Source organism: Anabrus simplex, chromosome 5, assembly GCF_040414725.1.
Source record: "Anabrus simplex isolate iqAnaSimp1 chromosome 5, ASM4041472v1, whole genome shotgun sequence".
Lineage (NCBI taxonomy): Eukaryota > Metazoa > Arthropoda > Insecta > Orthoptera > Tettigoniidae > Anabrus > Anabrus simplex.
Genome location: NC_090269.1, coordinates 93,287,816 through 93,301,555, shown reverse-complemented (window position 1 = coordinate 93,301,555; position 13,740 = coordinate 93,287,816). Strand labels below are relative to the sequence as shown.

General features: G+C 40.0%; 1 protein-coding gene across 2 annotated transcripts in view; it reads left to right on the top strand.

The window, feature by feature from the left end:
* LOC136873781 (activating transcription factor 7-interacting protein 1) overlaps window positions 1-13,740 on the top strand; it is a 457,029-nt gene that overhangs the window by 72,970 nt on the left and 370,319 nt on the right. Inside the window, exon 2 of one of the 2 annotated variants that reach the window (XM_067147001.2) lies at window positions 12,898-13,002. The exons of the other annotated variant lie outside the window; for it this stretch is intronic. The gene's annotated coding sequence lies outside the window, so the exon portion shown is untranslated. The remainder of the gene's footprint in view (window positions 1-12,897; window positions 13,003-13,740) is intronic. 2 annotated transcript variants of the gene reach the window in all.

The following is a 13,740-nucleotide window of genomic DNA, read 5'->3' as shown; positions in this document are numbered from 1 at the left end:
CTCAGTGACGTCAGTCTACCCTGCAATTGGCATAAAGTTTTGACCACTCCTTCTTGGTGTTGCATTTGCTCTGTCAGTCAGTGTATTTTTATAAATTTTAACAACACTGCACACAGTATAAACGCTCACCTTAACGATCGTTGCTATTTTGGTGTATGATTTGCCCTCTTCATGTTACGTTGCTATTATCTTTCTTTCTTTCTTTCTTCTGGCGTTGTTTCCTTCCCTTTTCTATCCATGTTGTCACTAGCGTATTGCCTGCTCGGCAACTGACCTTTTTGCTGTCCTCACTCAGCGACACTCAGGGTGGAACTGCTGCTCACTGTGCTATTGTGTTTGTACCCCGAGTGTGTGAATACTTGTCAGTGTCAACAACAACCCTATCAGCGTTTCGGTCTTGGCTTTTAACGAATGCCTTGGATTTACGTACGTTTGTATATACGCAATCATTATGGGCACATGACACAAATAATGGACACAAATAAGGCGGCAATTCATCACATTGATTATAAAGACAGGATCTACATACAGTAAGACAGTGTGTGAATACTTCTGTCCACCGGTTTATGTAACTAGTTTTATGAACACTCCCCACCCTATTACATCTCGATTGGCCTGCAAAGTTACCTGACTTGAACCCCAGTGAAATCTGTGGGACATGTTGGAACAGCAGGTAAAACACCGATATCAGCATCCCCGCAATTTGGTGGAATTGCGCGATCAAATCCTCAGCGTGGATGCGACGTACCTGCACAACCTTGTGGACTCACTTTCGAACCGAAGTCCAGAGGCAGAGTTACACGGTATTAAATGATGCTTGTAATGTTTTCTCCAGGGCTGACTATTCTTTTGTCCGGTGACCTTATGATTTAACATCTTTAATATCACCGTAGGTAATGTCCGACTCGTTGGCTGAATGGTCATCGTACTGCTTTTCGGTTCAGAGGGTCCCGGGTTCGATTCCCGGCCGGGTCGGGGATCGCCTCTTATTAATTATTAATTATTATTAATTATCCTGGCTCGGGGACTGGGTGTTTGTGTATGTCCCAACACTCTCCTCTTCATATTCAGCCAACACACCATACTACCATCCACCACAGTAACACGCAATAGTGATTACTAGAGACGAGAATTATATGCACTAAAAACAGTTAAAATAGGCAGGCATATAGGCTCTTATATTAGCCAAAATAGGCATTTAAATAGGCACTAACGTGTAAAATAGGCATGAAAAAATTACTTATAATTTAATAAACACACTCAATTACTATAAAAGGAATTTACAAGCAATGTTTCAATGTTTTCCGGTAACAACCTTGTTCTCCTCTCATGCATAATTTTTTTGTACTGAGAGAAAGATCTCTCAACATCACATGAAGTGATTGGACAAAACTTCAGTGAAGTCACTTCATCTGGTTTTATTTCGCTGACAGCGGCTGCCTTCCGTGAGGTTCGGTCAAAACTTCCCCTGACTTCTTCCACAATCCTCCACCAGAGGCATGCCACACTACTCCAACTTGGTGATTGCTCCCGGCAGCTTGATGAAATTTGAAGATACTCCGGTTTATGCAGGGGAATATTAGCTCCCAACATGGCAGTGCATAGGTCTGAAGATGGTTGTTGATCGCTGCCCAAAGTGGATTGGTAGAAAGGCTGCGTTGATACAGCTTTCTGTACTCGTATCAGATCCATCGCAGTATTTCTAAGCTGATCTATGTGGTATTTTAATTACATTCGATATGAAAAATAATAAAATTGACAACTTACATTGTCCCCATATCTTAAATTTCTACAGGTGGGCTAATTGGCAATAATGCTTAGTATATATCATGGATTTGTTTCGTTAAAAAAAGACTATTAGAGATGATGTTCCTAGAAGTACAAAACTTTAAAGTAGTAACAAAGGAATTAGTAATTTACATGGAAATATGTCCTCAAGGATTTTCAGTTGTAATTTGGCAGTATCGTGTCGAGTTCCCTGGGTGAAAAATGTAACCAAAAGGACGTGAAACGATACCGTAGTAACGTAAAGGAGAGGTGCGTCCTTTCTTGCTTGCTAAGAACCCACCAAGCTGGCCCTATCAGTATTCTTACTTACATAGAAGAATGAAAACGGAGGCACTATACATCTCAGATTTGAGAACATTTTGTTTCCATTCACCGGCTTTGGTCAGCCGGGTCAGCTGTCATGAAGACTATTTTCTGTTACCTGCAATAGATCCTGCATCATGTGTGCCCACAAGGCCGCAACCCTCGTTGATATTAAAAACCGAGTAATTTGAAATTGTCGTGACATGCGCCCATAACCTTATTATTGTCACAACTTAGCAAGACTCTAGAGGGGATGCTAGAGGCGTGTTAGCGTGGGAGCTTACGCCCCTCGGATTCTCTTTGCTCCCCCCCTCCCCAAGCACAACGGTTACTTACCGGACCTCACAACCAAACCCACGCTCTTTTCGCTGGCCTGGTCTTTTAAAGACAGTCTTGGCAACCTCGTAAAACACGCTGTGGCATCGTCCTAGCCGGGCTACATTGGATCTGTAACCTGTGTTTCGCGAAGGCTTAGTGGAAGTGTAATAGAATTCACGATTTTTAAAGGGAGTTTTAAAAATTGCATTTCAGTTATAAATCTCTATTTTCACAGGAAACGAATCACAGTTCAAAATACCTATTTAACTTTCATCCATTCCGAGACCGGCGTTCCAACTCCTCGTTCAGTAATTTAATGAATATTTACGTTTTAGCAATATAAATTAATGAAAGTTCACGACTAATACAGCATTGCAACAAAACAACTTACCACAATACATAAATTAATAGGCCTATACATGCTACAACGAAATGCGGTCATAGTTCTCAATCACATAAAAGATAAAAGGAACAAACGAACTTACCTCCTTACAGCAAGCTTGACAGATTCATAGTGAAATTGGAATCCCCTGTGATCCAATGCTTCAGCCAGTAGGACTTCGACGATTTTTCCTTGGGCATTGCCGCAAACATACTTCTTCTTCTTCTTCACAATGAATCACAAACGTTCTGAACACAAAGGGTACACGTACAACAGTTCGCATCGAAAGGGAGGTACAGGGCATATGGATTGTGAACATAGTTCGACGTTGACTGGTTGGAGGGGTTGAAGTCTTTGAGGTCAAATTGTTCCTTGTTTCTCCTGATGGAAATTCTATTTCTGGTGATTTCCGAGAATTCCCATTTTTGTTCGTGGAGTAAGCAGATATTGAGAAAAGTGAAGATACTTCTGTCGAGCACACTAGCAACAATATAATGCACTGGAAGATAATCGGCTGTTTTATAATCAAAAGACATCAAATAGGCAATTATACCCCAAATAGGCACAAACCCCTAAAATAGGCATTTATAGGCACAATAAAACCAACGAAATATAGCTAAAAAGACCCTAAAACGGATTTACATCTCAAAAGCCTACGTTTCTGAACACAGGAATAAAATAGGCAAATTCCCGTCTCTAGTAATCACATCCCTCCATATAGGGTTGGCGTCAGGAAGGGCATCCGGCCGTAAAACGGCCAAATCTACATGCGCGACACAGTTCGCACCCGTGACCCCACAGGTGTGGGGAAAACGCGGTAGAAAAATAAAAAGAAATATCACCGTAGGTAATAGGTAAAGGGAATGCAGATATGCGACTGGTTTCCTTTCCTATCCGACTCCCCTTCGTCAATCCTTGTTCTTTTCTGATCTCAAGTTTGCGAAGCCTAAGGACTCTTTCATTTTCACAGCCTTCGTGGTCTTTCCCTTTCTTGTGTTCATTCTTGTAAGAATCGGACCACTGTTCTAGTTGTACTCCACTACCTCCATTACTTTAATTCAGCTTACGCCTTTCTTTCTTTTTGTTTATTAATGTTTATCCTTCTTTCTCTGTCACTTTCCCACCACTTGATGGGGATGTGTTGCGATCCATGTCACGCATATCGATTTGTCCCCTTTTTACGGGGAGATCTCCTTCCTGACGTCAATCATGCATGGTTTTCTTTTCTCGTAATGTTAGCACTAACTCATCGGTTTCCTGAACAACTTGTAACGGCCTTGAAGCGCATGTACCTTACGGCTACATCACGGCTGCTGATCAATGGCCATTTGTCCCGTCGAATTCCAATTAATAGGTCTGTACGCCAAGGATGTCCACTGTCAATGTTGCTCTTTATCTTAACCATGGAACCACTTATCCGGAGACTGGACAGCACTCTGAATGGCCTTCGTGTAAACAATGAACACTTTACGTTGCGTGCTTATGCAGACGATTTGACGTTACTCCTTACCGAGGGCGATGACCTATCAGACGTGCGTCGTGTGCTGGTGGAATTTTGAACCGCATCAGGGACAAAGGTAAACCTTGAAAAGTCCTCCCTGCTCCTACTAGGATCGAAACGACGCACTATTCGTGCAGAGGAGATCGGTATTCCTCCGACCAACAAGTGCAAAATCTTGGGTATCACCTGCTGCAAGAACATCCTCGAGACAATAGAACTAAATTGGAATGCTCTCTTGAACGGGATTCGCTTCCAGTTTGCAAAAAATCTCGCACGAAGGCTAAATTTATTTCAAAAAACTTGGTTTATTAACACTAACGCCTTATCTACAATCTGGTACATCGCACAAATACTACCTGCTCCGCATGTTATCTGTCAACGCATAGAAATGTCAGTTGGATACTCTCTTTGGAAAGGCTTTCGGTACAGAGTGCGACGAGAACAGCTAAACTTAAAGGAACATCTTGGCGGATTGGGACTATATGCAGTGGAACTGAAATGTAGTTCCCTCTTCGTGAAACACGTCATCAAGGCAATGCATATGAGGGGAGAATCCTTCGATTTTCACTTCAGTCAGCTATCAGAAGATCCCCAATTTTCGAAGAACCCGTGAATTCAAATATTGTTAGAAGAGAGCGCTAGCAATTATTGAACAGCTTCCGCATAACCAAGTCTTAGACAGCTCCTTTGACCAGGTGAAATAGCTCTACAACTTCCTGCTTCAAAATAGACTCTTCGAGCCGAACATTCAACTAAAACAACCCACTAGGAACTGGCAACTAATCTGGAAAAATATCTGCCATCAGTGGCTCCCCTTAGAATGGAGAGTGTCGGTATACAGTTATCTAAATGAAATAATCCCTACAGGTGAAAAACTGAAAAGACATGAGCAGCTGGTGGATGACAGATGCTCTATCTGTGATTCTACAGACAGCTTGGTTCACCGGATTACTACGTGCCTAAATACTACTGTCATATGGAAATGGACGTTGAAAGTTATCAAAAAAATACAGGGTGCAAAGTCTGATAATTCTCTCCAACAATTTGTATGATAATTGTATATTTTTACACATTATGCTTGTAAATGCCATACGATAATAATAATAATAATAATAATAATAATAATAATAATAATAATAATAATAATAATAATAATAACAAGCGCTTCTGCAATTTGACTTTCCGCAATGATCGAGCAAGAAGAGGAACGCAGTCTTATGGTTTCTAGCCGCTGCCATTCATTACAACCTTTCTGGCTATAAGCAACCAATGTTCCTCTCACTCACCGGCTTTCTGGATCATCTGAGGAAGGAACGATGGAGACTTTCCCGACATCAACAGCTTGATGCAGCCTCTGGTTGCCATCTATATCACTTTTGATCTTTGATCAACATAATGGATGTCCTTCGGTCTTGGTTCATTTGGTACACATGTTTCAGTTGGCTAACTAGGATGCTAGCGACTTAGAAAGTCACATCAGTGAGGGAACATTCCAGCTATCAGGTGACCAACTTCCTCAGACAAAGTGTCCTTTGCCACCGAACTGTATGGCATACTTGTACTTATGAGTGTTTTAGTTACGTTTGTAAGTATTTGTTGCCAAAATATTTGGATGAACTTATGATTATACATATCAAATCCAATTACATAAAAAACTAAACTTGTATAAACGTTTCAGTAAAATTGGTATAGTGGTACTTCTGAAGTAAATGTAACCAACTGTAATATTAAAAAGTTCAAAATAAATTATTTAGTAAAAAAACTCAGATGGGTTTTCGGTGACGATGGGTTAGGAAGGGACTGGGACCGAGAAGGCAGCGCTCATGGCCTTAATTAAAGTGAAAAGGCGTGGAAATGACAAACCACGGAGAACCATCTTCAAGACTGCCGATGGTGGGGTTCGAACCTACCATCTCCCGAACGCAAGCTAACAGCTAAGCGGCCCACACCGCGCAGTTAGCTCGTTCGGTCTTGTGTGATTAATGTCAGGTTAGGAGAATAATATAGTCTCATAGAACCCGTCGCATATCCGTTCTTCATTTACTTGTTACCTACAGCGACATGAAAGGTGTTAAATCATCCTTTTTATGGTAGTGTACAGTATTTATATGCAGAGAATACCTGTCTTGTCAGATGAAGGTGAAGCACATCTGTATGTCATGTTCCATACGTACCGCGAATGGAACAGGGCAGTCCCTAGCTGGCAAATGAAGCACATTTGAATAATCACATTTTCTTGAGACGTACTTGTCCGATTTTCAAAATAACACGGTGCTGGGTTTGTAATGTTCTTAGGTTTAAGGCTATGTGTAGAAAACAGTGTAGTTCCATTTCAGAAAACAAAATTAGTACCATTATCTCAGAAGACATTGACGCAATAGAAAAGTACTTTTTTAAGTTCGATTATGAGCCTCTTGCTACCATTTTCGAAAGTGAAAACAGAATATCAATATCTTTAACCATACACGAGTTATTTGAGATGGACAACTTAGCGTAATAATCCTGTGTAATAATAATAATAATAATAATAATAATAATAATAATAATAATTTATTATTATAATAAATAATAATAAATAATAAATAATAAATAAATAATAAATAATAATAATAATTTATTATTATAATAAATAATAATAAATAATAAATAATAAATAAATAATAAATAATAATAATAATTTATTATTATAATAAATAATAAAAAATAATAAATAATACATAAATAATAAATAATAATTTATTATTATTATTATTATTATTATTATTATTATTATTATTATTATTATTATTATTATTATTATTATTATTATTACCGTGGTTGGTGGATCAGCAGAGGTGAAAGAAGGTGCCAGGATGAATGGGTCTAACTACAGAGTCAAAGTTAATTTAAAATTTTAACAAAGGTTATATTTTTTTCTTTCGTAAAAATTACAACAAGTAACAAAATCACAGGTACTAGTAGCAAAGGACAAGTCTAGTTAAGACAAGATTGTTGGTATAAACAAAACTTGTGCTTTACGTCCTCACTTAACACTTCCTGAGCTTCGACCTTATTTCTACAAAGATCGCCATATTATGCGAGGGCAGAACACCCCTCAATACATGGAGCACTAGCTCCGTAATTTACAATGTCAAGCCTTCTAGAGGCACTTTTACAATACTTGGAAAGAGCAGACACGCTCTCAGCTTTTCAAGCCTAGTCAAGGCAACACCAAAAAATGTCTTACACTTTCTGGCCTTCCATGGCCCAGCTTACGAATTGAAACAGGGGTATCTCGTACCCAACCTACAGGGCCTTCGGGTAAAAGAAATAACCGTTAAATAAATGGCCCGAACAAAAAAGGAAGGAGACGGATACTTGCACTCCTCTATGTAGCTTCCTAAAACCTAACGGGCACAAGGCGGATGAAACAGGGGCTATTCCCAAACAATTGAGGTGACCCGTATAAGAAAGAAATTTTAAAACATTAAGGAAGAGAAGAAAATCAGTTACCAAAACGTAGTCACCTCAAACGAAAATGAAGGGAAGCTCGAGACGGTAAATCACTCTCTATCCCCGAATTACAGTTACAGATTTTACGAAGTTTTTACATAAACCGGCAGAAAATTACATGTTTAGAAAAGTAGGTTACATTGTAAAGGTTTCGGACCTTTCCCGCGGGTTAAATTGCTGAGCTAGCAAGAAATAAAGATGTTAAACGGACATTACCTTGCTGAAGACCTGCTGTCTGATGAAAGAGGCGCCTCCCGCCTCCTGCTTCACGTACACACACTTAGTTAGATATTGATCAAGTGGCCAAGTGATGTGAAAATCAGCAGTTTATAAACCCTCGGGGAAAGTTCGAGACCTTTCATGAATAAAACAGCCACACCCTCTCAATTTTATTGGCTAGCTTAAAGTTACACACCAAATCGAAGAAGAAGCCTGTGATTGGTATGAAATTAATTACAGAAATTCTGGATTGGCTAAATTCAAAACTGGCGGAAGGAAAAGCTAAATATTGCCAACCCACAAAAGAATGAACGAAATTTAGTAAGGAAAAAAAACTTATGAGTACAGAATTTCTTCAAAAAAGTTCCTTCACTTCGCACCAGGGTGCATAATCATAGTTTTTAGTAGAGACATCTATGAGAGAATGTCCACACTTCTTGAAGAACGGAAAACAAAACAAGTTGAAATACACACAGTACTGGCAACTTCATAATCACAAAATTAAGGTAGTGACATCTTCTAAGGAAAAGTTTAAATAGGACTAGTTTCAAGTTCAGTGTTTCTCCAGTAGGGGAGTTCTTATTGGCGCAAGATTTAAATGTGCAGCGTAGAGGTGTACCTTCCGGTACAATGATAATAATAATAATAATAATAATAATAATAATAATAATAATAATAATAATAATAATAAGTAAGAAGAAGAACTGTACGGTTATTGTAGTCATGATCAAAGTTGTAGCGTTGAAAAAATATTAATTTGTTTATACTTGTACCGTACGGGATAGGCTCGGAAATAAGGACAAACTGCGGTTTACCTGAGTAAACTTACGATGGATATCTGCTGGTCTGAACACTCGAAAATAAATGAAATACGGCTCATTGCACCGATCCGAGGGCGCCGAGTCTTAGCTGATGGTCTTTCCCGTATACAATTATCAAAATAATGGCTTATGAATAGGAACTGCCCCGGCATTTTCCTGGAAGTGAAAATGGGAAACCACATAAAACCATTCTCAGGACAGCCGACGGTGGATTTCGAACCCGTTTGGCCCCATAGCCGTAGCGTGTTATCGTATCACGCGCAGCTACTCCACTCAGCAATTGCGGGAAGTTAATACATTCACTTTCTGACGCCCGCCTGGTGGCCCAGGACGTTATGGTGTCAAGTGTATTTGGGTAGACTGTTCGAGTCCCGTTGGTGGAAAAATTTTCACTCTTAGAACATTGGCTGGAATTTCAAAGCCTGGATTCAATTACAAACCTCTCCGCAGTGCTAATATAGAGTGAGGACATATGACGTTCTTGATGGCGATTCGTCCATCGAATGGAGACCTTAAGCCTTGAGCAGACCCCTCTGTTTTATTCGACAGGAGTAGGCTGTATTCAGATACCGGTTTTCACTCACTCCTTACATCATCATCATCATCCTCCATATCCAGATACCGCAGATCACCCATTGGTCTCATATAGAAAGACCTGCCTGTCCCAGGTGATCCGAACATGTCCTTGGACTCTTTTTGACATATTGAGATCATAAGAGAATTAAAGTAAAATATGAAACAAAAGAATGGTTTACAAAGGTATATTAAATAAACTAGTAAATATCGTGAAATATGAGAAATAACAATTAAGATATTGATTATGCCATTTTTGCTAGAAGAGTGGACTACTCTTCTTCTGTACTAAGCTGGATTGTCGTATTGAGGTAGGGTCTACGTCTTCCGCCAGCTCGACTCTTTGACACCGGAGTTTGTAGTTACAGTAGCTAGTTCCATATTTTATAACCCTGTTACCCTGCAACTGACTCAGCACTCGATTGTCTTGTTTCTGGTTGTTAGCCTACTTAGTACCTTAGAATCTCATATTTTTGTTTCATAATTTACTATAATTATTTATCGTATAATCTCAGTCTGCGTTAGAATGTTGGTAGCAAAACCAGCAATGCCTAAGCACACATGGGCAGTTCGCGCTTAACCCTGGCAAGGCCTGGAATGAAATCGAAATGAAATTCCCCCGCCTCTCTTGACCAGAGAGAGAATTAACCCTCTAGGTGGTCCGCTCCAGTGCAGGGCGCGGTTCATCCAGATCTCTTTGCTTTACCCTTAATATATTCAGGGTGTTCCCAAACATGTGGCAAGTAATGGGGGTGTGGGGTGGATAGTACACCCCAAAACAACACCAACAGATCCTATGAACATATGCCTTACGGCTTCCCCTGTTTTTGTTATTAGCTGGAATGGGTGACGGGGGCGGAGGTGGCTCGTGTTTAGGATTAAGTTTACAGTCAAGCATGTTATTACGGACATAAGCAGTACTTCGCCAGCGTGGCTAGGTTAGGTGGGGGGGGGGGGGCAAGGTTGCCATCGAATACGTACACGCGAGCACAAAAATGGTGTCCTGGTATAAACAAAGCATGTCATGCCCCCACCTCCACGCTTAACGCATTGCTGCAGGTAGACAGCCCGCTACAAGACTGTTGTGATTGAAATGGGCACAGTGGCACTACCCGTTCACTCCCTCCCCCCTTTTTCGGTACTGGAGTGGCCTTCAACACTACCCCTTCACTCCCTCACCTCCTTTCAGTACTGGAGTGGGGCAGTGTTGATTGTTTACGTCGGGACACCATTTCTGTGCTTGCATGTACAATGCTTGGAGTGTTCGAACGTGTCCTACAATCAGTGAGGTGGCGTGTTCAGACGTCCATTGGGGCAACTTGAGGACTGCTTCTGTAGAATGCATTATCCCTCCTGGTATACCAACATGGTGACAGCTACTCGATTTAGGATGTACCACGTTAGGTTATTACCAGTACTTCCCCTACTGAGTTGCAGAGCCTGTAGCTCATAAACGATCGACCGTAGGGCATATGTTCATAGGGACCTTCTTGTGTTGTTTTGAGGTGTAGAAAAATCCACCCCACATCCCCATTACTTCCCATATGTTTGAGAATACCATGCATGTATCCAAGATCCGAAGCTTTTTATGTCAGCAAGTGATATAAGAATGTTCTTGGTGTTATATCTCAATAAAGAAAGTAACTAAAAAAGAAAACATTTAATGTAATTTCTGTTCTGCTTATTCATTGTGGAACTAAGGTCAGTGTCTTACATGTGTTCTTATTTCTCCTGTCTGAAATCTGGTAACGCTATAAAGCCTATGTATGTTTGTGAGTGATCCCTTACTTATTAATTGTGCAACTGTGATAAGTATTGGCAGAACTTTTCAAAATATCGATATGTTTTTCGATACATCGGTATTAAAATATCGATATCACTGAAATATCGGTCTTCAAAATATCGATATATCGCCAATATATCAGTTTTTAAAATATTGGTGCTATTATCCATTATTGTAAGTCTAGTTTTACATTTAACACAATGATGAAAGAATTCATTACGTTTAATAGGTAGGTAAGGGTTATTCTGCCCAAAGGCAGGTCCGAACCTCCGCAGAGGTGTTTCTGAGCCGGAGTTTACGTGCGGTAGGGTGGCCAGTTCCTTTCCGCTCCTCCATTCCCTTACCCCCACCAACAGCGCGTGGCAACCCATCCAACTTCTGACCACGCCCAATGTCGCTTAACTTCGGAGATCTCACGGGATCTGATGTTTCATCACGGCTACGGCCGTTGGCTTACGTTTAATAAAAGATCAGAAAACAACCTTAAACCAATGACCAAGTAACATGACATTTTCACTACAATGACATATTATAAAAAAAAAGCTTCCTCTGTGGATCAGTGGTAGAGTGTCGGCCTTCGGATCCCAAGACAGCGGGTTCAAACCCGGCAGAGCTAGTTGGATTTTTGAAGGTCGGGAAAAAGTCCATTCGACACTCCATGTCGTACGATGTTGGCATGTAAAAGGTCTCTGGTGACACATTTGGTGTTTACCCGACAAAATTAATTAAATCTCAGCCATAGACGCCCAAGAGAGTTTCGGTTTACTCAGTTTGCCATCTAGTGGGCCTAGAGTGAAACGGAACGTCGAAATTGACGAGCAGACAGCCAGATGGCGTCAAATAGAAATGTCTGCACACGGTAGCTGAGGTCATACGATTATTATTATTATTATTATTATTAGTATTATTATTATTATTATTATTATTATTATTATTATTTATTATAAAAACATTTACAGCCGAAAGATGTTATGATTCATAGAAAAGCAGTATATGCAAGGTGTCTATTAACGAGCTAACGGTAATAACTTACACCGAACATCCATATGAAAAAACTGCAAGCGTATAATTCGTTTACGAAGTACATTTGATAATTATCATAGCTCTATAAAATAATAAAACATTTTCTTCCCAACATCTTCCTCAGCACTGCAATTCCATTTGTTCGTGAAAAGAAAAACATGATCTTAGGTCAATTTCCAATACCTCTTAGGTAAGCCATTTAGGAAAAGCAGCTTGGATAACAATTTGTCATTTAATCGGCTTTTCTTTTCCGTGATGGTGTTACCGGCCTTTGAAAACAGTCTCTCTGCTTTGACAGAGGTCGCTACAATGCTCAAGTATTGCCTAGCTAACGTGTAAAGCTATGCATACAAGGTATGCACGATGACTGAGTTGTGATATTATTACTGTATTTACCGAACTGAATTGAGAAATGAAAATCAAATTTCGTAACTGTAGCATGCAAGTATTGAAAGGGTCTGAAAAATAATCAAATCGTGGTCAAAAGTATTAGGCTAAATTAGACAGAAATATCGATATATTGGAAACAAAATATCGATATCGACAATATATCGGACATCAAAATATCGATGTCGATATATCGATATTCGTTTGCCATCTCTAACTGTGATGCCAGTACTGGTCTATATTTAGTAGGAATAGATTGGTTGGATTCTGAGGCACTTGCCAATGCGAGTACTTTTTTTGGTTGCAGTGACTGTGGAAAATGCCTCAGAGGATATCTGTTGAGTGTCCGCGTAGTTTGAAATTGAATCACTCGACTTCGACTCAGTACAACTCGCAGTGCACAGCTGTGGAGGTAGGTTTAAATATTTTCTGACACCTATGGAATGCTTTATTTCTGATTATTTCATATCGCTTTAGTAGATATGTTTATCAAATTTCCTTTTGAAGTGAAGTCTCGCTCCGCAGGCATGCATGTATGGGGATTTGGTGTTGCGAAAAAATAGCCTGTAATGTCACAGGCTGTTTATGGCAAACTATAACTACGTTCGATATTCCAGTGTGTATGTTGGGTATTCAGCCTGAAGACTGGTTTGATCCTTCACAGCACCACCAACAGCTGTCACAGATAGTCTATTCGCCACTGAAGAGGCATACTAGAGAAATGAGGAGTGAGGTAGTTTCCCGTTGCTTTCGTCGCCGAGACAGAATTTCCTGTTGCATAACAGTCTGCCAAGCCCACTGAAATGCATGTACCAACCGACTCCATGAGCAATATTTTCACACCATTCATAACGGGGACTGGCTGCATAAGGTATGGTATTACTAGCATCGCTCATACCTCGGTCACTTTCATATTATCTAAGCCAAGTACAAGACTGAGACAGGTCAATGAAAGTAACACATTTATTCTGGCCCTTACCAGAAGACATAGTGCACTGTAAACACTACATCTCACCAGCAAAGGCAAATAGATTTTGTATGTTAATTAATATATTTACGTTACAGTGGCAGTTGGTTACAAGCAAAGGGATCCCTGGTCCTACTTGTAATTAACTTCAAATAAATACACAGTTCAAAAAAATTAGGGGAA